The following is a 27282-nucleotide window of genomic DNA, read 5'->3' on the forward strand; positions in this document are numbered from 1 at the left end:
AAATGAAATATTAAATAAAATATTAAATATTAAATTAAATAAAGGGCAATATTCTGGCACCTCGTCGTTCCTGAAAATTGTAAATGTAGTTAGTTTGACGTACAATTATTATTATTATTATTATTATTATTATTATTATTATTATTATTATTATTATTATTATTATTATTATTATTATTATTATTATTATTATTATTATTATTATTATTGGTGGACACCAAACATTGGCATGCTGATAAATGGCGTGAAAACTCGAAGTTGTAAGTTTCAACAAGATGAAATGTCCCCTCATTTTTATTTACTATGTTGATGGAGTAGGGAATAATTCATGGGGACTGCCGTAAGCCTAAGTATCTAGGTTTTAATATAAGGGAAGATCTTCACGGGGGTAATCACATTAACGAGGTTGTAAATAAGGGGTACAGATCTCTTCATATGGTTTACGGGTTGCAGTAAGGATGTAAAGGAGAGGGCTTATAAGTCACTTGTAGGACCCCAATGAGAGTATGGTTCCAGTGTATAGGGCCTTCACCAGGATTAATTAATTCGAGAATAAGATCCAATGGAAAGTAGCACGATTTGTTCTGGGTGATTTCCGATAAACGAGTTGTGTTAGAAAAAATATCTTTGGGCTCTGAAGCCTTAGGGGTGGAGACGCGAGCTGATCAAAGAGAACGATATTATATTCCGAACTGTCAGTGGACAGATGGCGTAGAATGAAAGATCCTTGCTGATTAGTAAGCTTGTGCGGAGTTCATGAAGGTAGGAAAAATCGTAATTTGAAGATTAAGTTGGAATTCAATAGAGAAAATAGTACAAATATGGTGTATGGGGGAATAAATTAAGGATTGGAATCATTTACCAGCGGAGATGTTCGATAAATTTCAGAGTCCTTTAAAATCGCTTAAGAGAAGACTATGTAAACAAGAGGAAATCAGCCACCTCGGCGATATGTTGTAAATGAAACTATTATTATTATTATTATTATTATTATTATTATTATTATTATTATTATTAGAATGTAGCGTGTTTCGTATTGCAAGTGTCTTGGATTCTACCTAAATGAGTAGTGAGAGTGCAGACCAGATATCAAAGAATTAAACAAGCATATTCATGAAAATAGAAAGCCTACAGTGCAACTGTTTGCAGATGATGTTAGTCTGTACAGAGTAATAAATAAGTTACAAGATTGTGAGCGGCTGCAGGATGACCTCGATAGTGTAGTGAGATGGACGGTGGGCAATGGTATGATGATAAACGCGGTTAAAAGTCAGGTTGTGAGTTTCACAAATAGGAAAAGTCCTCTGTTTTAATTACTGCGTTGATGGGGTGAAAGTTCCTTTTGGGGATCATTGTCGTACCTAGGTGTTAATATAAGAAAAGACCTTCATTGGGGTAATCATATATGATTGTTAATAAAGGGTACAGATCTCTGCACATGGTTATGAGGGTATTTAGGGATTGCAGTAAGGATGTAAAGGAGAGGGCGTATAAGTCTCTGGTAAGACCCCTACTAGAGTATGGTCCCAGTGTATGGGACCCTCACCAGGATTACTTGATTCAAAGGTTAGGGGAACCTCAGTTGTTTATTAATCCTTTTCATCATCACGACGTATATACACATTATAATACAAATATAGTCTATATATATACAAAACTGTAGATCACGGGATCTTCATTCTTGCGAGAGGAACGATCGCTCAATGTTGCATGTTGACAGGACAGAATGTTGCATAATTTTGTAGATGTTCGGCGGAAGACGTAGTTCTTGCAGACTCTTGTGAAGTGTGTGGAATGAGGCCTTTGCCTGACAGAATCACAGGAACTATCCATACCAGTTTCATCTTCCAGCTCCTCTTGATCGCTTCTGCAACTTCTTTGTACTTGTAGATCTTTTCATGGTACTTCTTGTCAATGTTGGTGTCATTGGGGATAGAGATGTCAATAATAAAAGTTGTCCCAGTTTTCTTGTTTACCAGTATGATGTCTGGTCTGTTATGGTTGACTAGTTTGTCTGTCACTACAGCACTGTCCCTAAAAGCTTAATCGACTCGTTCTCCAGGAGTGGTGTTGGATGGTACTTGTAATAAGGGATACGCTTCTGAATTAATTGGTTTTCCTGAGAAAGTGCCTGGTATATAATTCCCGAGACATGATTGTGTCGTCTCGTGTATTCTACGGGGGCAAGTACTGGGCAGCCCGCAGTGATATGGTCGATGGTCTCGAGATGAACGGAGCATCGTCTGCATTTGTCGGAGACTACGCTGGTATCTTTGATGATGTACTTTTTGTGATTGTTTGTAGCTATTACTTAGTCTTGTATAGCAACTGCAAATCCCCCTGTCTCCCCAAATAAACGCCCACTTTGTGTTATTATCATCATTATTATTATTATTATTATTATTATTATTATTATTATTATTATTATTATGTGTCCTAAAATGTCCATCTTTGATTATTGTGACCTAGTTTACGATAATCTTAATAAAATTCACTTGACGACAAACTTGAAGGGACCCATAGTGCATGTGTTAGATTTATCCTCGATTTCGATGTACCACTATTCGATCATATCTCCTCAGCTTTCTCCGAACTTGAATGGTTACGTTTAAATCTTCACTCTGTCAGCACCTTACATCACATACTGACCTAAAGATCGCAGCATACTTTGCCTCTCAGTTTCATTACCTAGTCTATCTACTTACAAGACAACAAAAGAGATTCTTATGTGGCTCTGTGCTAAGTATATCCATTCACTCATCAGCTGGCTATGTCATTCGTTGTCTCCGTAAGCCGCATCTGGAATTCTCTACTTGCTGAAATTAGGATCATGTCATCAACTTTGTTGCACTTACACAGTAAAGTAATAAATAGATGTACAAAAGTACAAAGCTTACAATGGAATATATATAAAACAATTAAGCAGTAAATTAATGCAAAATATTTTTAAACATATCTAATATACTAAGTTAAATAAATTAGTTACAAGATCATTGCAGTTTTATGAACGTAGTTGTAAATTTAGTCCCGCTATGTGGTTTAGCGGTTAGTGTAATTAGCTGCCACCCCCCGGAGACCCGGGTTCGATTCTCGATTCCGCCGCGAAATTTCAAAAGTGGTACGAGGGCTGGAACGCGGTCCACTCTGCCTCGGGAGGTCAACTGAGTAGAAGTGGTTCGAATTCCACCTCAGCCATCCTCGAAGTGGTTTTCCGTGGTTTCCCAGTCCTCCTCCAGGCAAATGCTGGTATGGTACCTAAGTTAAGGCCACGTCCACGTCCTTTCCTCTTCCTTGTCTATTCCTTCCGATCTTCCCATCCCCCCACAAGGCCCCTGTTCAGCATAGCAGGTGAGGCCCCCCTTCACAGGTTGTATCCCACCGACCAAGAGTCTCATGTTCCAGGACAATGCCCTTGAGGTGGTAGAGGTGGGATCGATCCCTCGCTGAGTCTGAGCGAAAAACCAACCCTAGACGGCAAACGGATTCAGAAAGTTGTCAGTTTAATTGTAGCCTTATTAAAATAAGTTGTCCTATTTCAAATGAAGGTGAATGTATGGTCGGTCAGGACAGCAAGTTTCATAGATTAGGAGTCTCCTCCGTAACGTAACGGTGAGCAATATTAGCTGCCATCCCCGGGGGCCCAGGTTCGATTACTGGTACTGCCAGAAGTTTAAGGAGGGCTGGTGTGCCTACATGCTGCTCTCCTCCGTTGGGGTGTGCCTTAGAAGAGCAGCCCCACCTCGGGATGAGGTTACGAATTTACTTTATAGCCTAGGAGTCCCGCCATGTAAAAAAGGCATTTATGAAATAAATAAATAAATAAATAAATTATTATAGACTTTATGTATTTCTGCTTTCGGTCTGCAAGCCTCTGTTAATTAACTACGTTCGTTCAGTTTGCCGTTAGCTGTGTGCTTTCGTTTAGATCTCTCGTCGTCCTGGTCTCCTCCTTTTCTTTTCGTCTGTCGCAGAGTCCATTATTCCTTTATATAACCTGTCCCCCTTCATTCGAATCACAATACTCCAAAATTAAGACCTGTTCATACGTACAGCTTCATCCACGGATTTTACTCTTGGGATACATTCCAAGTACGCTTCTGCCATTTTCTCCCATCTGCTTGTACTAGCAATCAATTTCGCACTTTCATGTCTGTTGCTTCCAAGTTTTGAATAACATATTCTGGGTCCACTCAGTCCGACTCGTTGGCTGAATGGTCAGCGTACTGGCCTTCGATTCAGAAGGTCACGGGTTCGATTCCCGGTCGGGTCGGGTATTTTAACCTTCATTGGTTAATTCCAATGGCCCGGGGCTGGGTGTTTGTGCTCTTCCCAATATCTCTGCAACTCACACACCACATATAACACTATCCTCCACCACAATAACACGCAGTTACCTACACATGGCAGATGCTGCCCACCCTCATCGGAGGGTCTGCCTTGCAAGGGCTGCACTCGGCTAGAAATAGCCACACGAAATTATTTATTATAGTCCACTCAGATATCACTCCCGTACAGCAGTCAGTCAGAAAACAGATGGATGTAAATGTAGTTTCGCCCGAGAACCGAATTCTTTCTTACGGAATAATACTGATCTCTACTACGATCTCTCTCTGTTAAAGCTAGTATCTATATCTTGTTACAATTTCACTTAGTATACTACCGTTGTACACACGACACCTCGTAATCTGCAGGCCTTCAGGCTGAGCAGCGGTCGTTTGGTAAGCCAAGGTCCATCAGGGCTGTTTTACCATGGGGTCGGTATTTTTTTATACAACCATCGTGAATGCACACCCTAAACACTTATTAATCTACTGTACAGCAAACTCTTAACTAACTCAAGCTGTAGAATGTCAAAATTGCTGATCAAGGTGGGATACAAAGGTATTCCTTGTCTCCATTTAGTACACACGCTTCCCTCGTAACCATGAAGACAATTTGAATAAAAAGGGTCTCTGTCTTGTGTAACACGCTATTACATGGACAATCACTGATCCTTGCTTCCTGCATTACTCTGGACGCTTTGTGTGTAAGATACAGCAGCAAATCCTCTGAGTCTTACGTAGTTCCTGTTGGAACAACAGGATGTGCACAGTGATCGGTCAATGGGAGTAATGAATAATGTAGAAGACAAAGAGCATTGTTTAACCTCCGGTGTTACATACGCTTGGAGGTCAACTCACGCTGAGGTTCATATTGTGTACTGCCGCAACTCTTCAGTGACCGGCCTAGGGGGTCAATAAGGTCATGAAAATCCATAACAGAAATATCCATGACTCTCAACTCCTGTACCTTACTTACTGGATTGACCCTCTCTACCTATCATCTAGTACTTTGCAAGTGCGATGTTCTCAATAAATCTGTATGGGGTCGCTTCACACACTCTGCCATCCTGTTGACCTAGTAATTTACGCAACTTACTTCGAATTAGCATTCTCTTTCTTATGCACCTGTATTACAATGACCGCAACTACACTACGCCATTTCGGTAGCAGATGAATACGCAGTTACTGAGGGACAGTGAATTTCCTGTAAAGTGTGAAATATTTATGCTTATATCTTGTTTGTCCAACCCTTGTCCCGTTTCCCTACGGGGTCGGGTATGAGGTGAGATGAATTTGTCGTGGCGTTTTTTTACGACCGGATGCCCTTCCTGACGTCAACCTCATCAGAGGATTTAATGAGAGATGAAATGAATGACGTGATATATGATAGTAGGGAGAGGGTGAAACCCGGTGCCGGCACATAGCCTACTCCTGTCGAATAGCACCAAGGGGTCTGCTCAAGGCTTAACGTCCCCATCCGACGGACGAATCACCATCAACAGCGTCATATGCCCTCACTCCATATGAGCACTGCGGAGAGGTTTGGAATTTAATCCAGGCTTTTGGCACGCAATCTAGTGATTAGAAATTGTATACCACCACCTCCCCTACCCTGCCGGCCAACATTCTGATGGTGAAAATTTTTTCGACCAACGGGACTCGAACCGGCTAACCTCGGTGTTAGACCGTTTTTAGACTTCAGCGCCTTAACGATCATGGCCACCAGGCGGGCTATTTATGCTTATATCTAATTTACATAAGATAAACTTGTAAGTTGCAGGAATCTATAACAGGAGGATGACTTACAGTATACCTAGTGAGTTGACTACACAGCACGGTTAGTGTCGCTGTAAGCTTGCATTCGGCACATGCTGCTTTCGGATCTCACTCTTGGGAGCCCTGAAGATGGCTTTTCACGGTTTCCTCACTTTCACACTAGGCATATTCTGGAGCTGAAACTTAAGACCAACGCCGGTTCCTTCCCACTTCTAGCCCTTTTCCTTCCCATAAAACCAAACCAAGCCCCATTGCGTAACAGCCCCGAAGGACCAAGGCCTACCAAGCGACCGCTGCTCAACCTGAAGGCAAGCAGATTGAGAGGTGTCGTGTGGTTAGCACGACGAATCCTCTCGGCCGTTATTCTTGGCTTTCTAGACCGGAGTCGCCATCTCATCGTCAGATAGCTTCTCAATTGTAATGACGTAGGCTGAGTGGCCCTTGAACCAGCCCTTTGATCCGGGTAAAGAATCCCTGACCTAGCCGGGAATCGAACACGGGGCCTGCGCATAAGAGGCAGACACGCTACCCTAAAACATTTAGAAGTTTGTCTGACGTTAAAATCAAACAAACAAATAAATTTGCCTGCTAAGACGACTGTTACCCCGTCAAATGGCCTGCAGATGCTGGAGTGCCACGTGGTACACATATTGACATTCTCAGCCAAAGTGCTTGATTTACTCGGTTTTCGGAGATGTAGAGGTGCTGAAATTTTCTCCCGCAGGAGTTTCTCATGTGCCAGTAAATCTACTGACTCTAGGCTGGCGTATTTGAGTACCTTCAGATACATACCACTGGTCAGCGCCGGGTTTCAGGAGGCCAGCACATTCACCGACTGAGCCAGACAGCCCGGCGGTGGAAGCTCTTGGGGTCTAGGGTATGAATTATGTAACTTTCATAGTTTTGAAACGCGGGCTATTTTCAGACTCTAATCATGTTTGACAGTGTAAGGTCTGTGTAATGGTTATATATCTCTGAAGTACCTTTATAAATGGTACTCTGGCAATTGTGCGTATTCTATATGCGAATTATTTGAAAAGCACAGATTTTGTAACTACTTGCGAAATGATAATATTTCTTCGCCTACTCACAATTAGGGGTATAGTTCATTCAGGACTACTCTTAGTCCGATATTCGGATGTCCAGTCGATATAGGCCTACTGTAGTTTTGCAGTCCTATCGTGGACCATAATTAACATGCTCAACTAGTAAGGTGAATCAGTGAAAATACAGTGAAGACCTTCATATCAACTTCGTCGTCAGGGTTGACTGACATCTGAAGATAGCGTGCTGCGTTCTTTGCTTGGGAACAGTTGTACATGAAATGAATATAGCCTGACGATTCGGATGAGATGGCACGAAAATTACATAGATGTCCTAATAATACTAATGAGAAGGAATGTATACCGAGTGGAATCGTTTGAATACACATAGTATTAACTCTTTTTTTCTCCGGATATGACACATGTTAACTTCCTATTTGAACACAGGTTTTGAAGCACTGTTCGTGTCAGACTTTTATGTCTATCCTTTGTCGTTGCTTTCCTTTGAGGCTTGGACTGCACAATTCAAATAGTGGTACAAGCTAATGATGTGAAAATTTAGTTACCTTTGTATCTTATTTTCCTTGCCCCTCGGATAGCTCATTTACGGGGGAAGTATTTGTGTTCGAACGTTCCAAGTTGAGTTAAAATAGGTAGGGAAGCTCAAAATTGTTCTCTGAAAATGACTGTAGATTCAGTTGAGCTGCATGTGATCAAACGGGTAACTTCAAGTAGTTGTAATTATTAACATTATGCTATGGCGTTTGGTCGCAACGTTGAACGTGCAAGTGGTGTGGTTGTGCTCATTCTTGTACGTCGGAGACTTCACTGAAAAACCTCATCTTCATTTTGATAATGACTGAAGATGTACGAACACACATCTTCTTCATATCAATATTTGAGTGTACACTAGATAAGTAACCGCCTTTTGTGTATTACACTTCTGCTCATAATATAATTAATATCTGTAGTGCGCTTTGAGGTAATTTTCAACGTTGCGACCAAACATCATGCTACTATCCGTTACTACTTGAAGTTACTCCCTAGATCAAATGCGTAATTTTACACGTAAAGGAACCCTACAGCCGTTTCCAGCGGTCAAATTTCAGTTTTCCTGCCAATGTTCATGCAACTTCGAGCGTTTGCACACAAATACTTCCCTCATTAATATTTCTTTATTGTGATACTTGTCCTGTTTTATTGGTTTGATTTTTGATCTTGAGGGATGCCTTGCCGAGGCGGCAAATGCCTGCTCATTTTACGTGGAATGACGTGGTTTCAAGTCCCTATCGGGAAGTCGAAATGTTATCACCACCATCTTTGACTTACAATTTACAATTGAAAAAAAATGTAAAATGTTAGAGCAGAAACAATATATACTATTTGGAAGAGAGATTGTTTCAACTTTTATATCCATGATAGACTGCTATGCATTTTCTAGAAAACAGCATGTCTGGTCTCAGTATGGCGGTACTATGATGTCCTTCGACAGTGAAGAACTGGAAAAAGAACCGTCTGTTTGCTTCTGTGAATGAACTAAGTGCCTCGACACCCCTCAGTTTTCAAATAAATTATTTGTTTGTGTGGCAGATTTTATATATTTTCCCATTAATATTCTGGCATCCCAGAATGGGAACTTACAGCAAGCTTTCCTGTTACGCTTCAACTGCAGCTGATGGGATAAGCCAGTAAAATAGTTATTCTCACTGAACCATTCTGGTCCGTTATTCGTGGTTACATTCCATAGAAGAATATGAATGTTCCCCGTATGCATTCTTTCTCATGCTGTGGGACACGAGGATAGGAAAGCGCAATATTCCTCGAAAACGGCCTATCGGCTTGCTCTTAATATGTCAACATTACGGTGTCCTTCGGGTAAATACTGTGAAGAACTGGAAACAGAGTGGTGAAAAGGAAGTGCTTCAAACTCAGATGACAAAACTGAAAAGGACTTAACATTGCAAGAGATTTTCTGGTTTCATAGCAGGATCCTTTTGAATTGTATCACAGGTAAATATCAGGTTGCTTCATCTGTAAGAAGCAGAAGTTGTGGATATCCTTGAACGGAATGTACCACCGATATCGAATTAAAGGAGCAGGTAAACTTTGCGACCTCCTTCGCTTTGTGAATTGTATGAATAGCTGAAGAGTCTGACCCCATTAATAGTTTGTGAGCTCGTTAGCGATTAGCATAAGAATGGCGGCAGCTTCAAAAAGTCCCTAACAAAAGCTAGAGATTAGTCACTCCCAGTCGAGGGCCTTTATACTGCCGCCAACAACGAAGTAGTATTAGTAGTGAGGCACACGGCAGCGACTTTCGAAACAATGGGACTTTTTTTAAACTGTCAAATATCTGCCGTAATGAAGTAGAGGTCTTGTTTACAGTGTTATTAGATGGTTACCGAAATAGTAGAACTGTCATTAACATGATTATTGTCCACCTCATTATTTTGTGAAAGTACAGGATATCCCAGCTGTGTGCATCTCACAGTCATAGTCAAAAATTCACACCCCTGTTGACACTTTGCCATCTCTGCCCAATAAACTAGTTAACAATAATTTATTCAGCTTTTAATTTTTTAATTTTTTTTTTTTTACAATTTGCTTTACGTTGCACCGACACAGAAAAGGCCTAGGAGTGAGAAAGAAGCGGCCGTGGCCTTAATTAAGGTACAGCCCCAGCATTTGCCTGGTGTGAAAATGGGAAACCGCGGAAAAGTCATCTTCAGAGCTGCCTACATTGGGGTTCGAACCCCACTATCTCCCGGACGCTAGCTCACAGCTGCGCGCCCCTAACCACATGGCGAACTCGCTCGGTCTTTGACAAACTAAACCTACAGGTTTTCAATTTAGTTAATAAAATGATTGCTTTTCTAAGGAGTTCACCAGTGAAAAATATTTTGAATACCGTATGCATATTCGAGATACCCTCTAAAACAGCAATATTGCCATCATCAGTCACTAAAAGGTACCTCATGCCGAATTAATGGTTACGCAGTTGGGGTCACGTAGCTGTGGAACTGGAATTGGGGAGATAGTGGGTTCGAACCCTACTATCGGCAGCTGTACCTTGATTAAGGCCACAGCCTCTTCCTTCCCACTCCAAGGCCTTTCATATCCCAACGTCCCCAGTCTGTGTCGGTTCAAAGTAAAACAATCAACAAAAAATGTTGGGATTGGTTCTTTTTTATTTCCTTAAGACAAATCTTTTTTTTAACCTGCTTTACGTCGCACTGACACAGATAGGTCTTACGACGACAATGGGATAGGAAAGGGGTAGGAGTGGGAATGAAGCAACCGTGGCCCAATTGAGGTACAGCCGAGGCATTTTCCTGGAGTAAAAATGGGAAAGCACGAAAAACCATATTCAGAGCTGCCGACAGTGGGGTTCGAACCCACTATCTCCCGAATGCAAGTTGATAGCTACGTGACCCAAACCGCACAATCACTTGCTCGGTATTAATTATTATAATCAATTATATATTCCAGTGTTAGTTTCATTCTTATTTATTAAGATATTCCTGTGAATGTTTAACAACAGCAAATACTACCGTTCCTGTTCTTCTAAAATTATACAATTTAGCATATGTAGGCCTATCTAGTGAACGTTGTGATTAATTGATTGATTGATTGATTGATTCATTCGTTCGTTCGTTCGTTCGTTCGTTCGTTCGTTCGTTCGTTTAGAAACAAGATTAGGTTGCTGCAGCATCCAGTGAGAAAACGTACCTTCAAGCAGTCGAAGTGCGGTATGAAATGTCGTATGGCTTTTAGTGCCGGGATATCCCAGAACGGGTTCGCCTCGCCAGGTGCAGGTCTATTTGACACCCGTAGGCGACCTGCGCGTCATGATGAGGATGAAATGATGATGAAGACAACACATACGCCCAGCCCCCGTGCCATTGGAATTAACCTATTAAGGTTAAAATCCCCGACCCGGCCGGGAATCGAACCCTGGACCCTCTGAACCGAAGGCCAGTACGCTGACCGTTCAGCAAACGAGTCGGACGAAGTGCGGTATAAACTTGCATTATACGTTCATGTTACTGTTTCAGGCATTTTCACACACTCTCAATAAAATAAATTACCCTACGATGCCAGATTTATTAACACGGAGTACTTTTTAAACGTGACAGTATAACCTAGCGAAGAATACTCGTGTTTTATAGCATGTGCCTCAAGATGCATTTGCCAGTGTATATGTCCAAGAATATGAGACATTGCTAAACAAAATATGTTTTAATCTAAGGGTGCCAAAGTAATTCGTTGAAAGAAATGTCTGAGAATAGTATTTGATAGTTGTATTTCCTTTAAATAGAAGATAACTTGACGTAATCTCTAGAACAATTATTTGGATGGTTAGAAAGTATGGAACTGTTACGTTCTATACTCCTGTTACCTCAAAGAGTACATTTTCACTGGCATCATAAGTAAATACGAGCCTTAACAGCCTAGTGAAGGCTGTCTTAAAAGGTGAAGATGAACATGACGATATACTGCGTGTTAGCAAACGAGTTAATATTCTTCATTCAATGGAATAATCTTAATATTGAGTCATAAATTGGTCAGGTGCTGTACGTTGAAGAGCACAATTTCTAACATCTGGAAGGTCTGGGTCTAGAAAATCTCTCATCGTCAGCTAAAAAAATCCTGCGCCATGTAAATCCTAATCCTTAGCGATAATGACAATTACGAAGTAATTATAGCAGGCTCAACTTCTGTTGTTTCTGTAATGTAGTATTAAGGCACTGTGGAATATGATAGATGCAAAGAACAAAGTTTCCTTGACCCATCTATATTAAACGGTTTAATAGTGCTATTTAAATTTTTTTTTTTTTTGCTAGGGGCTTTACGTCGCACCGACACAGATAGGTCTTATGGCGACGATGGGATAGGAAAGGCCTAGGAGTTGGAAGGAAGCGGCCGTGGCCTTAATTAAGGTACAGCCCCAGCATTTGCCTGGTGTGAAAATGGGAAACCACGGAAAACCATTTTCAGGGCTGCCGATAGTGGGATTCGAACCTACTATCTCCCGGATGCAAGCTCACAGCCGCGCGCCTCTACACGCACGGCCAACTCGCCCGGTATTTAAATTATTAAAAGGATTTGTGGTTTACTCAAGTTATTGTAATTATGTGGCTTTTGTAGACTGTAGAATTTGAATTAATTATTTCTGTTCTGTGCCTTAGTGACAAAGACTTCCGTGAACGTCCATTTTAGTTTAGGACGTCAAAGTTTGTATACTCGGGAAAGCCCCGTGTTCGAAGCCAATTTATTACTGTCCTGGAAATGTTTTAGTATTTTCGGTTCCAGACGAATGGCTGAGAAGCCATGGCCGCTTTCTTGCTGTACTAATATTGTGCCTGCTTCATCCACTTTTCTTTTCCACACCTTCGTCCTGACGTAGGTGTTAGGTGAAATTGGACCTTGAATCAGTATGTTTGTAAGCTTTAATGCATTGTACCGTTAAAGCGCTAGTGGAGCGATGCTTCTATCAGTCCGAGGGCAAAGCTACGTTGGAAAATACGCTGACGAAATAAGAATATAAAGTATATTTTACCAAAGATGGAACCCAGTCCTTTACTGTTAATATTATTATAATAATCATCATCATAAATGAATTTTCACACTACTGTGATTTTCTCTCAGTCCAGGTACTCAATTTATGATCTTGCGGATTACAGGGGATGCATGGTCATCATCATACTGATGCTCTCAGCCGTTGACGTTGCCTTGCCAACGTACGGTTGGGCCCTTCAAGTCGAACGTCTTCCCGATATTCTCGTGAGAATGGGACTGCCCCGCTCCAGTCGATCTGCCAATCTTAAATAATCAAGAACGGGACTCGAACACGAGATTATCAGGACAACTGGCTACAACCCTAACTTACATGCCACGGTAAACGAGATTATTATTATTATTGTTTTATTATTATTATTATTATTATTATTATTATTATTATTATTATTATTATTATCTTGAAAACTTATTATAAACATATTTAGCCCACCTCACAGACTTTCAAGACTACTTCCCATAAATTTGCAAAAGAAATGTGTTGGAATTTCTAAACTCTGCAAGAATAATTGGACATTAAATAATCATAGTATTTCACATTTACATTTGATTTATTTAAACTTATAGTAATTAACTACATGAGTAAAAATATGGGACAATTACAGTTTTTTTTTCATTTGGCTTAACGTCGCACCGACACAGATAGCTTTTGCGTCGACGATGGGATAGGAAAGACCTAGGAGTTGGAAGGAAGAGGCCGTGGCCTTAATTAAGGTACAAGCCCCAGAATTTGCCTGGTGTGAAAATGGGGAACCACGGAAAACCATCTTCAGAGCTGCCGACAGTGGGGCTCGAACCCATTATCTCCCGGATGCAAGCTCACAGCTGCGCGCTCCTAACAGCACGGCCAACTCACCTGGTAATTACAGTTCCATCCAACCATGGAACTCCAAAAGATAGACTGAAAATGTCTAAAAATTGACATAATCATTTTCATTTGACTACTGTGTTGTTAAATGCTGATGCCTTCGGTAGTTTTAGCTGTTAACGTCAATATTCTAAATAGTTCCTTGACTTGATATCATTACAAGAGTAAACCAGTTCTTATCCTAAAAGCCTGCTTTAAAATATTGAGACACAGAAACTGGTGTGTTGCATGGAAAACATATTTTCCTTTTCCTGGGAGGAATTTCGGTTCAGTCTACTTTTGTGATGTAATTGAGAACAATTTAGTGCCATCTTGTGTTCAATCATCCGTGTGGTGGAAGTAATTGGAGAGTTCTAATATTTATGACGAAGGCTGTATTGTAAGAGCACGCAAACGCCAGCCTCGTTTTTTCAATATTACGGTAATTAAAACATCAAGTATTCATTCACCTCGCCCTCTAAGCTGCATGCAACTATATAGAGAATTACTGATGAAATAAAACACAATTCTTAAGGATTAGGCCAGTGTATTATTTCTTTCTTTGCTACTGTGACTTAATACAGTATATTTGAATGTATTATTCCGAGGGAATTGGCTTTGCGGTAGTGGTCATACGGTTGTAAGCTTACAGTTAGTAGGTTCGAATCTCACCATCACACAGTGGGGCCAAGCAGGCCTGTTTTAGGCACAAAATTTAAATTTTAAAGAAGTGACGATATGATATATTCATACAATAAATATAAGTGACAAGATTGTTGCAGTGCAGCTGCCTATCAGGATCAGTGAGCAAGAAGCTCGGTACCTCGAAAATCATTCAATGCATCATAATGTTGTGTGATAATTGATTACAATGATTATTTTTCATAAAAAAGTTGTCTAGGTAATATTATCTGTCCGTTATTGCTACCCTTAGTTAGATAATTTTTTCAAAACAAATGTTTCACAATTTAACATGCTTTTTTTATTTTGAAAATTCAAGTGATCCATTAATTTTGCCGTTCATTGTATTATAGCTAAGTAAGCTTGACCGAAAAGAACCCAATCCATCCGTCACGCGTTAGTCTCCATTGGTCAATTAAGCGATGAGGTCCAAGAGGCTAAACACATGGAACTTAAGAAGTACAAGAGAAGATTTTCCCAGAAGCTATTCCGAACAAAAACAGATGAAGATGCCCTCAACGCGCTGTTTATATCGTCGTATCCGCTTATCTCTTGTCTCAGGAAGATGCAGAAGAATAAAAAATTCTCGCTGTTTCACAAGGTCCTAGACATGCCTTGGGCACCGGATTTTCGTTCTCCAGTAGACGATGGCAACGACTGTGTGAACGAGGTTGGAGAGTCCCGGTAATAGATTTTTGTAACTCCCTACCATTCTGTTGTGGTTCGGAATCGTACATTTCATTGTTACAATACCTTTAGAAAAGCCGAAAACTACTTTTTCTTACTATGTAAAAGACGATGAAACAGTGAAATATATTTTGCCAAGAATAAGTGGGTTTGGCCCCACTTTCCATTGGCAGCGTTGTACCTTATTTAAGACCATGGCTGCTACCTTCCCAGTTCTATCCATTTCCTGTCCCAATGTCTTTGTGTTCGTGGAACTTTAAACTGATAGCAAAAAGTAGTTAATGAGATATTATTGATTTAGCTTAACCGGAAGCTTATATCACATTGGATTAAGATAGTTACACTATGAAAGGAAATAGATGTATACATCCTGGAGTCAAACTCAGGAATTTCCGGCAGATGTACAGTGCGGTGTCATACGTGACATGTCTCATTGAAATATCCGGTGTTTTCTTCCAGCTTGTTCGTCTTCGTATGTAACTAACAGTCGTAGATTGTAAGACTAGTTATTTGAAATCTCGCATATCTACAGTAAAAATGACAATATTTTCCCATCCAACCAGCTGATAAAAAATCGCGAGACATGTGATACGCTTAATATACAACTACGTCTTCGGTGCAGTTTGTTGTTGTTTAAAGGGGCCTAACATCTAGGTTATCGCCCTGGAAATTACCTATATTGAAAATAACAGGACATATTATTTTAGTCTGCTCTGTATTTTTCGTGGATAGTTTCAATGTTTTCATGCCATTCCCATTGTTAGTTCTGTATAACATAAAAGGGTCAGCAACAAGATATTATGTTATCCTGCTCTCTTATTTTTCTTGGACAATTCCAATACTTTTTTTTTCCGAACATGGAGTAAAACAATTTCTGTTATCTGTTCTGTATAAAACGAGTGGTCTTCTTCAGCTGGGTACCGTTCCTTGTCGGTGGGTGACTTCCTCATGGTTGATAATAGAATTTCAATAACATATAGCGTAGTGTATGTGCGTGTGGATGTTATGAAAGGTGCTACTCATAGGGCCTGCTGTGCTGCAGTAGCGCATTCATGCACAGTGAAGAAAGCTATAGCTAACTAACTTCTCATTGTGTTTGCACGCCTTATAATGGCACCGCCATCAGTTTTTAAGCTTTCCCCATAACCTTTGGTGGTGCATTTTGAGGATCCAGTTAGCCTCCCGGCTGATGATTTGGCAGGTAGACACTTAATAGTTTTATTTTTCATTCGGTAGCAATATTTATTTAAAAATTCAACCATGCAATTGTTTTGTTTGTTAAGTGATAATATTCTGATAAATATATACTGTACGAAAAACTGACTATAAATACGAAAATGTTCTAAGAAACAAAGAGTTTCATGTTTATGAACAGAAAATTTAATATTGTGGTAAACTTTACTGACCATACAGAGAAAGAATAAGAATACTGAACTCAGTGACCAGTATGAATTAATGAACAGTCGGCCTTAGATGAAATAGTTATGACTATTTAGTTCATGACTCCAGTGACGAGTCCAGTATAAGAATTTAAGGAACATCAAACAATCAACAAATGTTTATCACCACATTTTTTTCGATTTTATGTTATCCCTTGCATTTTATCGCACCTATGTGCATCTGAATAGCGTACAGAAAAAGCGTCAATAATAAATTTCGCAAGAGATCGCACAATGAATAGGACGTTGTTCTGATACAGCCGACATATCACGAGACAGCGACTCAAATAATTTACATGCATGTATATGTCCGTGCTGAAATTACAGTACAATTATAATGAACAAGTACACAAATAATGCACGTGTGTGTTACGTTGATTTTATTTTATACTGTGCATAATAATAAAACAGCCTTTGTTAAGAAAAGTTGAAAATATTTTTTTAAAGAAAATGAACTTCAAGGATAATAATTTGAAACAAAACTGAACATAATAAAGAGCAAGCTTATAATAATTAAAGGCAAAAATTTATTGGCGACGGATTTCGATCTCGTGTTCCATAAAATGTTATTCCTGCGCCTTATCACTGAGCTGCCGTAACACCCAGGCGTAGGGTTTCGTAATAGCTAATTGACACGGTGGCATTTTCAATAATAACTATTATCCCTAAAACGAGGCGCCCTGAACTTTATATCCCTTGAAACCATTAGAAGTGTCCTCTCGCTTCTCCCAAGCGCAAACAAATTGGAGGTTTGCAAGGCGTGGTGCATCCTTGCAAGTACTATGCATGAAATTGTAGACTGCGATGTTCCAAATCTTTGACATTAACCAACAACGCTGGTCTTCTGAAAAATTAAATATCTCATTTATATGAATTACATAACACTGAAAGTAAGGTATGGAAGCTGTATTTTTATGAGAAGTCACGTACGTACGCATTATTCTGTTTTCATGGCCGCAAAAGAACCTCCGAAACACGGCTATTTATTAACCAAGGGTTAAGGCATCGTGGATTTTATTAAAATATAATGTCCATAACTCACATGAAGTGGCTGGGTCAAGCAACAGCAAAAATTAATGACAATGGTCATCGTGGGGAGGGTATTAAAATGAATTAATCGATATTTATAGCGGGTTTTAAACAACACATACACCATACCGAGTCACTCTAAATTACATTTTGCATTAGATTTTTCGTTGCATTTCAGAATCGAGTGCATTGTGAATAACGCACGATTTGCCAGGTTGAGATTATGTATAGCACGCTCGCGCTGTAGAACGTGTGTATGACCTATTTGATTTCACATGTGCATGTACAGTTCAGAAATGAAAACACTTTTGCCTTTCATTTTATGTAACATACATACACAACGAATAGCCTACAAGCAATGGTGGCGTTCCCGATAAGTGAATGATTGCTATTTAGTTTCAGATTTTCAGAATGCATGTACCGAATTCTAACCCAAATTATTGAAAATTTTAGATTAAATGCTGTATGTCGCCAATGAGAAGTGAAGATGATAATATGTATTAAGGGTTATGGAGCTGTTTAATTCATCCACACAAGCTTATTTATTTATTTATTTATTTATTTATTTATTTATTTATTTATTTATTTATTTATTTATTTATTTATTTATTTATTTATTTATTTATTTATTTATTTATTTATTTATTTATTTATTTATTTGTGACAGCATCCAGTCATTAACTTCATAATTGCCAGAACTTCTTTTTTAGCTGATTTATTAGGTTCAGTACTTTAAATTACCTTTTTTTTCTGTACCGTCTAACAGCATATGGTTATCTAGCCAAACACAATCGTTGTCAGTGCCGATTAATGTCGGGGTTTTCATGTTCTAGCATCAGTAAGTCGTTACTTTATGCTATAATTAACGAATTTTCAAGAAATCCAGGCTTCCCTTTCGATCTCGTACTGAAATTAAGAAAGAAGGTTGCAATAAAAGAAATGATTGCTTACATGCTGTTAACGACCATACGGATAAAGGTATCATACGCTATGATAGTGTAAATGTCTCTTCATTAATGAATATTGCCACACATGCCCATAAACAAGGTGCTGTTAATCTGCTAACATTCTGTATACTCTTAATCTGATACCAGTGAACATTTTTTGATTTTTTTTTTTGAAGTGGCGTGGGTTTTATAAAATTGGAAAAGAGAGTTAAAGAAACTATTGTAACTAGTATAATTAAGTAATCAGCAGCTATTCTTCGAAATCATTTGAATGGATTACGTTATGACGAATAGACCAGAATAGATATAAATTAAAGTATGTAAAAAAACCTATGATTATTCGGTGTTCTTAGGCAAACCCAATTTGGGTGAGATTGAAGTAATAAATAAAAAATAAATAACTAATAACAAGATTTAAGATGAAATACATTTTATAGACTCTAACTTTTCATCAACCTATTTCTTATTGAGTTACTAGAGCTCATTTGGGTTTTGAAAGGACTTGGTAGGCCTTCCTGACGTTATGTAATTCTTCAGATTAAATTTCCATCCTGGGATCCACCCACATTCGAAACTTGAAGTGTTTGGATGTAGAGCCAGCGGCTAAATCACGGCACTAATCCCGTTCCTTCATTGTTTTACATGTTCCATAAGAGCATACATTATACGTCATTTTATTCCTGAAGTAAACCATCTCACGGTGCTATCAATGACATTTCTGAACATCAGGTCGACACAAAATAGGGAATGAATGAAATCGGCTTATTCATATGAGATTGAGATTTAGACAACATCGCTTCATATTTTCCACGAAAATGAAGATGTGGATGAGAGGGTTAAGGGGTAGCCCTACTTCTTATCTGAATAAATCATTTGATTATTGAAAGTGGCAAGACATTAAGGCTGTTCTTTAACTGCCTTTTGGTCGACTGAACCAGCTATACAAATGAGTACATAGAAAGTGTTTCCTCTGCTCTTGGCGTCCAACGAGAATGACGAGTGTAAGGTTCGATTAAGCTTTACTATCAGAGGAATTTACAATAATGGAGAAACATTACAGTCGACTATTTTTCATGAAAATGATGCGAGCATTAAAGGAGGTAAGATGAAACTGTGTCTAACACTGTCCGCCCGGAGGAACTAAACTTTCGTAAGTGAATTTATATACCAGAAATCGGATTGCTATCACACAGCGTGCAAAGAAACCTTACTACTGTTTCAAGTTTGTCCTGCTAATACGCTCTGTTTGTCTTCACTTGAGTAATATCCCGTTTTACAGTTTCGCAAGTTACACTATGTAAATGATTGTCGAAAAATACTGCCCCAATGTATGGCCTCTACAACGCACTACCGACTGATAGATTATTTTAACTTCCGATATAACAACAGGATCCGTACTTCTGCACGTCAGGAAAAAAAAATGAGATATTAACAATAAGGTTTCATATTATTAACTGAAAATGAAAATCCACAGCCTGTTTCAAGTTTCGACCGGGTCAGGATAGGAAATGTGCCGGCTGGCGAAGCCTTTCACACTCCTCTGGGACATTGATAGATGACTGACAAATGAAATGATATGTTAATGGAGAGTGTTGCTGGAATGAAATATGACAGGGAAAACCGTAGTACGCGGGGAAAAACTTGTCCTGCTTCCGCTATGTCCAGCACAAGTCTCGCGTGGAGTGACCGGGATTTGAACCACGGATCCGTGGTAGAGTGTCGGCCTCCGGATCCCAAGATAGCGGGTTCAAACCCGGCAGAGGTAGTCGGATTTTTAAAGGGCGGGAAGAAGTCCATTCGACACTCCATGTCGTACGATGTCGGCATGTAAAAGATCTCTGGTGATACATTTGGTATTTACCCGACAAAATTAATTAAATCTCAGCCATAGACGCCCAAGAGAGATCCGGTTTACTCTAGGTCCGCTAGATGGCAGACAGAGTAAGCCGGAACGTCGAAATTGACGAGCAGACAGCCAGATGGCGTCAAATCGAAATGTCTGCAAACGGTAGCTGAGGCCATACGATTATTATTATTATTATTATTAGCGGTGAGAGGCCAACACGCTGCCGCCTGAGCCACAGAGGCTTCATATTATTAATTATATAATTAATTAAGCAGCAATCCAGAAAGACGTGAGGCAAGGCTGCAGTGTGTCCCCCATCCTTTTCGATGTTTATATAGAAGAGACAGTAAAAGAAATCAAATAGGGATGTGGGAAGGGAATAACAATCCAAGGAGAAGAAATCAAAACCCTGAGATTTGCCGATGATATTGTTATTTTGTCTGAGACTTCAGAAGATCTGGAGAAATTGCTGAGTGTTATGGACAGAGTCTTGGGTAAGGAGTACAAGATGAAAATAAATAAGTCCAAAACCAAAGTGATTGGGTGCAGTCGTTCGAATTAAAGTGATGCAGGTAAGATTAATGACGTCTTAATGAAAGTAGATGAGTATTGTTACTTGGGAAGTAAAATAACTAATGATGGCAGAAGTAAGGATGACATCAAATGCAGACTACACTAGCAAGGGAATAAATTTACTCACTTCGAATATAGATATAGGAATTAAAAAGATGTTTTTGAAGTCTGGAGAGTGGTGCTGTATGGAAGTGAAACATGGACGATAATTAGCTCAAAACGTAGAAGCTTTTGGAATGTGGTGCTAAAGAAGAAAGATGAAGGTGAGCTGGATAGATCAAATGATGAATGAAGAGATACTGAATCGAATTGGTGAGATGAGAGCGATTTCGCTAAATTTGACGAGAAGAATAACTAGAATGATAGGGCACATCTTAAGACACCCAGGACTTGCTCACTTGTTTTATAGGTAAGTGTAGGCGGTAAGAATGGTAGGGGTAGACCAAGGTATGAATATGACAAGCAGATAGATGTAGGATGTAGTACTTACATAGAAATGAAAAGGTTAGCACAGGATAGGATTTCATCGAGAGTGCATCAAGCCAGTCTATGGACTTATGACTCAAACAACAGTAACAACAGTATTTCATATTATTATCATCATCATAATCATGGACATTCACTCACTGACAAGTATAACGATTGTTAGGTGACTGAAGAGATCAAAATAACACATTCGCTACCTACATGCTGGTTTGTCACTGATAAATTCCAGAGTACACACTCCTACTCTCGTAGCAGCTCTCTGTCGAGCGCACCATTTATGTCGCGTTCCCCACTCTGTCATTCAGCATCATTTATCGAGACCAGCTTTGATTAATATTACCAGCTGTAGAGAGTCTTGTTCTTTTTCCGTCTTAAAATCACCACCAAATAAGGTTCCCCAATAAATTAAAAACCAATGTTCTTTATTTACTTAACATGTCCTGTTCCTCGGCTGAATGGTGAGCGTACTTGCCTTCGGTTCAGAGGGCCCAGGATTCGATTTCTGGCCGGGCCGAGGATTTTAACTTACGGCTCCAGGACTGGACATTGTTTTTGTTCGTCTTAATACACTTCTTTTCACCGAATGCAACAGGTCACACTAGCAACCACACAAAAACAGCGAATATATCCCTCCACATAGGTTCGGCGTCAGGAAGGGTACCCGACCTTAAAACTGGGCCAAATCCTCATGCAATATACCTTCAATCGACAAAGATTTGAGGAGACGGCGTGTTGTCGAAATGTTCTCTCCACGAATACTTTCAAGGGCAGTTGGAACACTAAAAATCGAAAATTAATAGTGAATATTACTACAGTTCTCGCATGCTTTCTGTACTTCCAAAATCAAGTGACTGGGAAGACTTTGATTTCCTCCAATTTGTAGAAATACTGTAGTTACATCATTTACATGGGTAGTATTATCTTAACAATATGGCTTCCGAGAGTGAGGTGTTTGATTTGTAATTCAATGCTTCATTGAGGAAACTTTCGGGCATTTCATTTCACATATATATCTGTGTCTTTCAGACTACAGAGCAGAGAATGTACAAATTTTAACCAAGGTTTTAAAACAGAATCGCGGCAAAGATTTTCTCACACTCGGAATTACACCCTATGTGTACATCTAATGCCTTTGCCGGCGAGATGTTAGTGTTTACAGTGCACTATGTCTTCTGGTATGGGCTATATCAAATGTGTTACCAGCCTCATCCTTGGCTTTGACAATATGAAAGTGACTGAGGTATGAGTGATGCTAGTAATATCATTGCTTATGCAGCCAGTCTCTGTTATGAATGGTGTGAAAATATCGCTCATAGGGTCAGTTGGAGCTGCAGAGGATCAAACCAGCCTTCGGGCTGAATATCCAACATACATAGATACATACATACATACATACATACATACATACATACATACATACATGTACGTCTACCCTCAGTCCCGTTTCCTGATACGGGGTTGGGGATAAGGTGGCATGAAATGATACAGTGCCCATCCTGACACCAACCTCAGTTGAGAAGCTAATTTATATGAAATTAATAATGATGAAAGAAATTGGATAAGAAAGTGAAGGAATCATCTGTGGCCTACGAAGAGAAACTGCGCCAGTATTTACCTGGAAGTAAAAATGGAAAATCACAGAAAACCATTCTCAGAACAGCCGACGGTGGGGTTCGAACTCACTCTGCTCCATAATCGTAGCGTATTAACACATGCCGCCGCTCAGCTCGGTAACCGGAATCAGACATTATTACGTAATATTTCTTCACAGAAGATGCTACTGTATACCAATCAAAACGTAACCACACATCATATTCAATTTATTTTTTTACAATTTGCTTTACGTCGCACCGACACAGATAGTTCTTATGGTGACAATGGGATAGGAAAGGTCAAGGAGTGTTAAAACGGGAAACCACGGAAAACCATCTTCATGGCTGCCAACAGTGGGGTTCGAACCTACTATCTCCCGGATGCAAGCTCACAGCTACGCGGCCCTAACCGGACGGCCAACTCGCCCCGGTCATATTCAAATCATAAGTCACTTCATTCTCATTTCATTTGACTTACGGCGTATGTAAAACAGACATCTAAATACTTCAAAATAATAGGTAAGGAGATTTCAGAGGTATAGTGGCTTAAATTGGAGAACTTTAGCATGTAAAACTTCCTTTAACGTGTCGCAAGCCAGCAACATACAGTTGTGACACTTACAGTAAATACCTTCGAGTACCACAAGGCTGAACTGAATTGAACCCGCTATCTTAGGAACAGAAATACGACTATTTGACAGTGGTACTGAGATCGACAGGTTTCCCATTGAAATCTAGTAATCTTCTTCGATTTTACTACACAACGTAGGTAATAATCCATGCCGATATAAATGGCTAATATAACAGGTGCGTCTAATGTTCAAACGGTGATCTGCATGACTCCAGCCAATATCCGAGGCACGACACACTCACGGTATCGAAGTTTTGTCGCAGCTGTTCTTTTCTAAACCATGGTAGCTTTTAAGTACTATAGAAGCTACTGCATAACAGCAACAGTCGTTTGCGAGTGTTATTAATTAACTTACGTAAATTTTCTGTAATATAAAACACGCTCTAATTGAAAGTCCCCATTCCTATCCCATCATTCTTGTGTCACTGTTTGAAATTAACCCCGAGATGTTTTTAGAAACACTTGATGCTTCACCGTATCCAATTCTCCTTGATTACCAAAGAATTAAATTTAAATGCTGCTGTGAAAAATAGTACCTCTTGTAGTTAAATTGGTAATTATTCAAATGCGTGTTTCGAGATGTGTCGCATATTTCATTCGCCGAGCGGTTCTCGAGTAATTTATGAGGGAAAAGTTTTCACCAAACTTGTAATTACATTTACTTGTGTGTGGAGGGACATCACCAAAGTTTTCTCTGCATATCAGGTTTCATTAACACGCCTTTGCCCTGCTCAAAGGTTTCCTCAGTCCGGCTTGTTAACGGTATAACTCCGAAAGTGTGCTGCATTACGATCTATGAATATACGAAACACATACTTCAAATGTAATATATAATAAACTACTAACTGAACGGAAACACCATTTGAAAGGGTGTCATATTTCAAGTGCCTTGGCTGCTGGCTAGCAAAGAATGGGATCTGGGTGTAGAAATCAAAACAAGAATCAGAACTGCAACAAGTGGGTTTCTGAAATTCAGTCATCTTGTGTGCATCCATGACCTTGATTCGAAACTCGTTGGCCTGCTGTGAAATGTTATGCGTTATCGGTCCTGCTCTACGGTGTCGAAGGCTGGACACTAAAGGCTTCGTCATTGTATCACCTAAGGTCTTTGAAATGTGGATGCATCGCAGAATATGAAAGATCCTGTATGTAAATCAAAATTACGTCACCAAGGAAGAGGTACTCGGTAATACCGATAAATCATGCGAAGTCTCGAGCAGAGACGATTATACCGGATGTGAAACCTCCAACAGGCGTTCGACATCCAAGACGACCCTGATACGACAAAATCAAAATAGGGAAAAGGATTCCGTGGTAGTCGCCAACCGTGTGTGAGGCCACAATGCCAGGGACTTAAGACCATAATACAAAAATCACGACACCCGTATTCTCTTGTCTGGCGCAAAATATTCTTAATTCAGTCACCTATATTGGTACTGTAGTTTAAAGTTGTCCAGAGTCTGTTATTATGTTTCAGTTAATAGTTCAATCCCATTAAGAAGCTGGAAAACAGGTAGGCATGCAGATTTACGTAACGTTATCTCTCGTTATCATAACTTCAGTTTTACTATGATTCTGGACCACAAGATCAACCTCGCTTGCATTGATTGAAATTCGAACCATGACAATTTTTGGAGGTATGCTACTGACAATGGCTTTTTTGTTATTACACTCTCTGTTTACCTGCACGGGTATTTGTCATCAGAAAGTGCCTTTTACTTCTTGTTATATAATACGTCTTCTTAAGCTGCTGTCACCGTGAACATGAAGTCACTTTTTAGCTTGGCAACGTTGATTTTGAACTGGTACTTGTGAAAAAATGAAATGGCGTATGGCTTTTAGTGTCGGGAGTGTCCGAGGACAAGTTCGGCTCGCCAGATGCAGGTCTCTTGATTTGACACCCGTAGGCGACCTGCGCGTCGTGATGAGGATGAAATGATGGTGAAGACGACACATACACCCAGACCCCATGTCAGCGAAATTAACCAATTATGGTTAACATTCCCGACCCCGCCGGGAATCGAACCCGGGACTCCTGTGGCCAAAGGCCAGCACGCTAACCATTTAGCCATGGAGCCGGACGACTGGTACTTGTGAGTACTTCACAGTGGGCTTTCAGTATTGAAATGTAAAAGATAATTTCGTAATTTTACGAGACTGTTGATTACATTATCGGAGGTACTGCACTTCTAGTTTTACGTGGAATTAACCGTAGTTTTCAGTTCAAAAATCCCACATGCATTGGCTGTGACTCGAACCACGATCGCCTTCATTGCATGGCAGTGACAGTACTCTTCATTTTTCACACTCTCAACATTCAAATGATCTAAATCGTCAGTAAACTTTACCAGAACACAAATAGTGTCAGTGCGCTAGTTCCTTTGTGGTAAGTTACAGTTGTGTATGTGCCGAAGTTGATGCAAGGGTTAAAGTTATCGAGTATAAACATCTGGAACTTGTCTTTATTCCTGCATTTGGAATATAGTATGTAAGTTATCTGATATATTACCTATTCAAAACAGTCAACTTCAAAACCACGCCAGAGCTTTGAATATGTAACTTTGCGGCTGTTCAATGCAATAAAACAGCTTATTGACAACTCCAAAGAAGTATACTGCAGAAGTAAAACTTGTGTTTGCATGTTATGGCAATCATATACATCAGTTGGTCCCTATTTCCTCTGCTTTACACGTAAACGGACTGATGTCGAGATGGGCAACCAAACCTCACACAATGAAGACAGAGATAGCGTGAACGCGTTCCACGCAGTCATAATTGCTGTAATAATAGTAGAATAGGCCTAATTACTACCACAAACAAGTGGAAAGATTGGTAGGAAGGTATTTGGAACGAAGGTGAATATTCTGTTAGGATAATAATAATAATAATAATAATAATAATAATAATAATAATAATAATAATAATAATAATCGTATGGCCTCGGCTACCTGGTGCAGACATATCAATTTGACGCCATCTGGCTCTCTGCTCGTCAATTTCGACGTTCCGTTTTACTCTAGGCCCACTAGATGGCAGACCGAGTAAACCGAAACTCTCTTGGGCGTCTATGGCTGAGATTTAATGAATTTTGTCGGGTAAACACCAAATGTGTCACCAAAGATATTTTACATGCCAACATCGTACGACATGGAGTGCCGATTGGACTTTTTCCGCCCTTCAAAAATCCGACTAACTCTGCCGGGTTTAAACCCGTTCTGTTAGGATGAACGAGTTAGATAAAGTTATATCTATGAGCCGATTTCGGTTGTTAGTTAGGATTCTAAATCCATCACATGTAGAGGGTAAGGAAAGGAAAGGAAGATCTGGATGACAATGTGAGAGCTGGATCCTTTATTATTTTTTTTATTTTTTATTTTTTGTACGAAGTATACAAACAGTAAGGATCAAAGTATTTGGTGATAATATGGATTATGGAGGATCGTATTTATTCACTGAGATTGTAAGTTAAATACTCGCTGCATAGAATAAGTCTGTAATGAATATAACCTTTAGGCCTATTCTGTTGAGGTTGGCACTAAGCAGCGAAACAGGATTCGTACACATGTTTTTATCCAGTTAGAAACCGATTTTTCCTAAGCGATGGTTTTAAACGTTTTCTCAATTAACAAATTGATATTAACATCAAACCCTGAGAAAATGTTGCGAGAACTTTCCAAGCTATTAAGGAGGTACGGATGCGTAATTGATCATTAATGAAAGCTCAATTGAAGTGATCCGTTGGTTGAAAGTAGGTGAGGAGTACTGTTACAAATACAGTAGAGTATGCAGCAAAACATCATTAATTG

General features: G+C 39.6%; 1 protein-coding gene across 2 annotated transcripts in view; it reads left to right on the forward strand.

The window, feature by feature from the left end:
• The window catches only part of LOC136880093 (toll-like receptor 7), a 104949-nt gene that overhangs the window by 33981 nt on the left and 43686 nt on the right, over positions 1–27282 (forward strand). The window contains exon 2 of one of the 2 annotated variants that reach the window (XR_010860946.2): positions 12826–13039. The exons of the other annotated variant lie outside the window; for it this stretch is intronic. The gene's annotated coding sequence lies outside the window, so the exon portion shown is untranslated. The remainder of the gene's footprint in view (positions 1–12825; positions 13040–27282) is intronic. 2 annotated transcript variants of the gene reach the window in all.

This window comes from Anabrus simplex, chromosome 1 (assembly GCF_040414725.1).
Source record: "Anabrus simplex isolate iqAnaSimp1 chromosome 1, ASM4041472v1, whole genome shotgun sequence".
In the NCBI taxonomy this organism is placed as follows: Eukaryota; Metazoa; Arthropoda; class Insecta; order Orthoptera; family Tettigoniidae; genus Anabrus; species Anabrus simplex.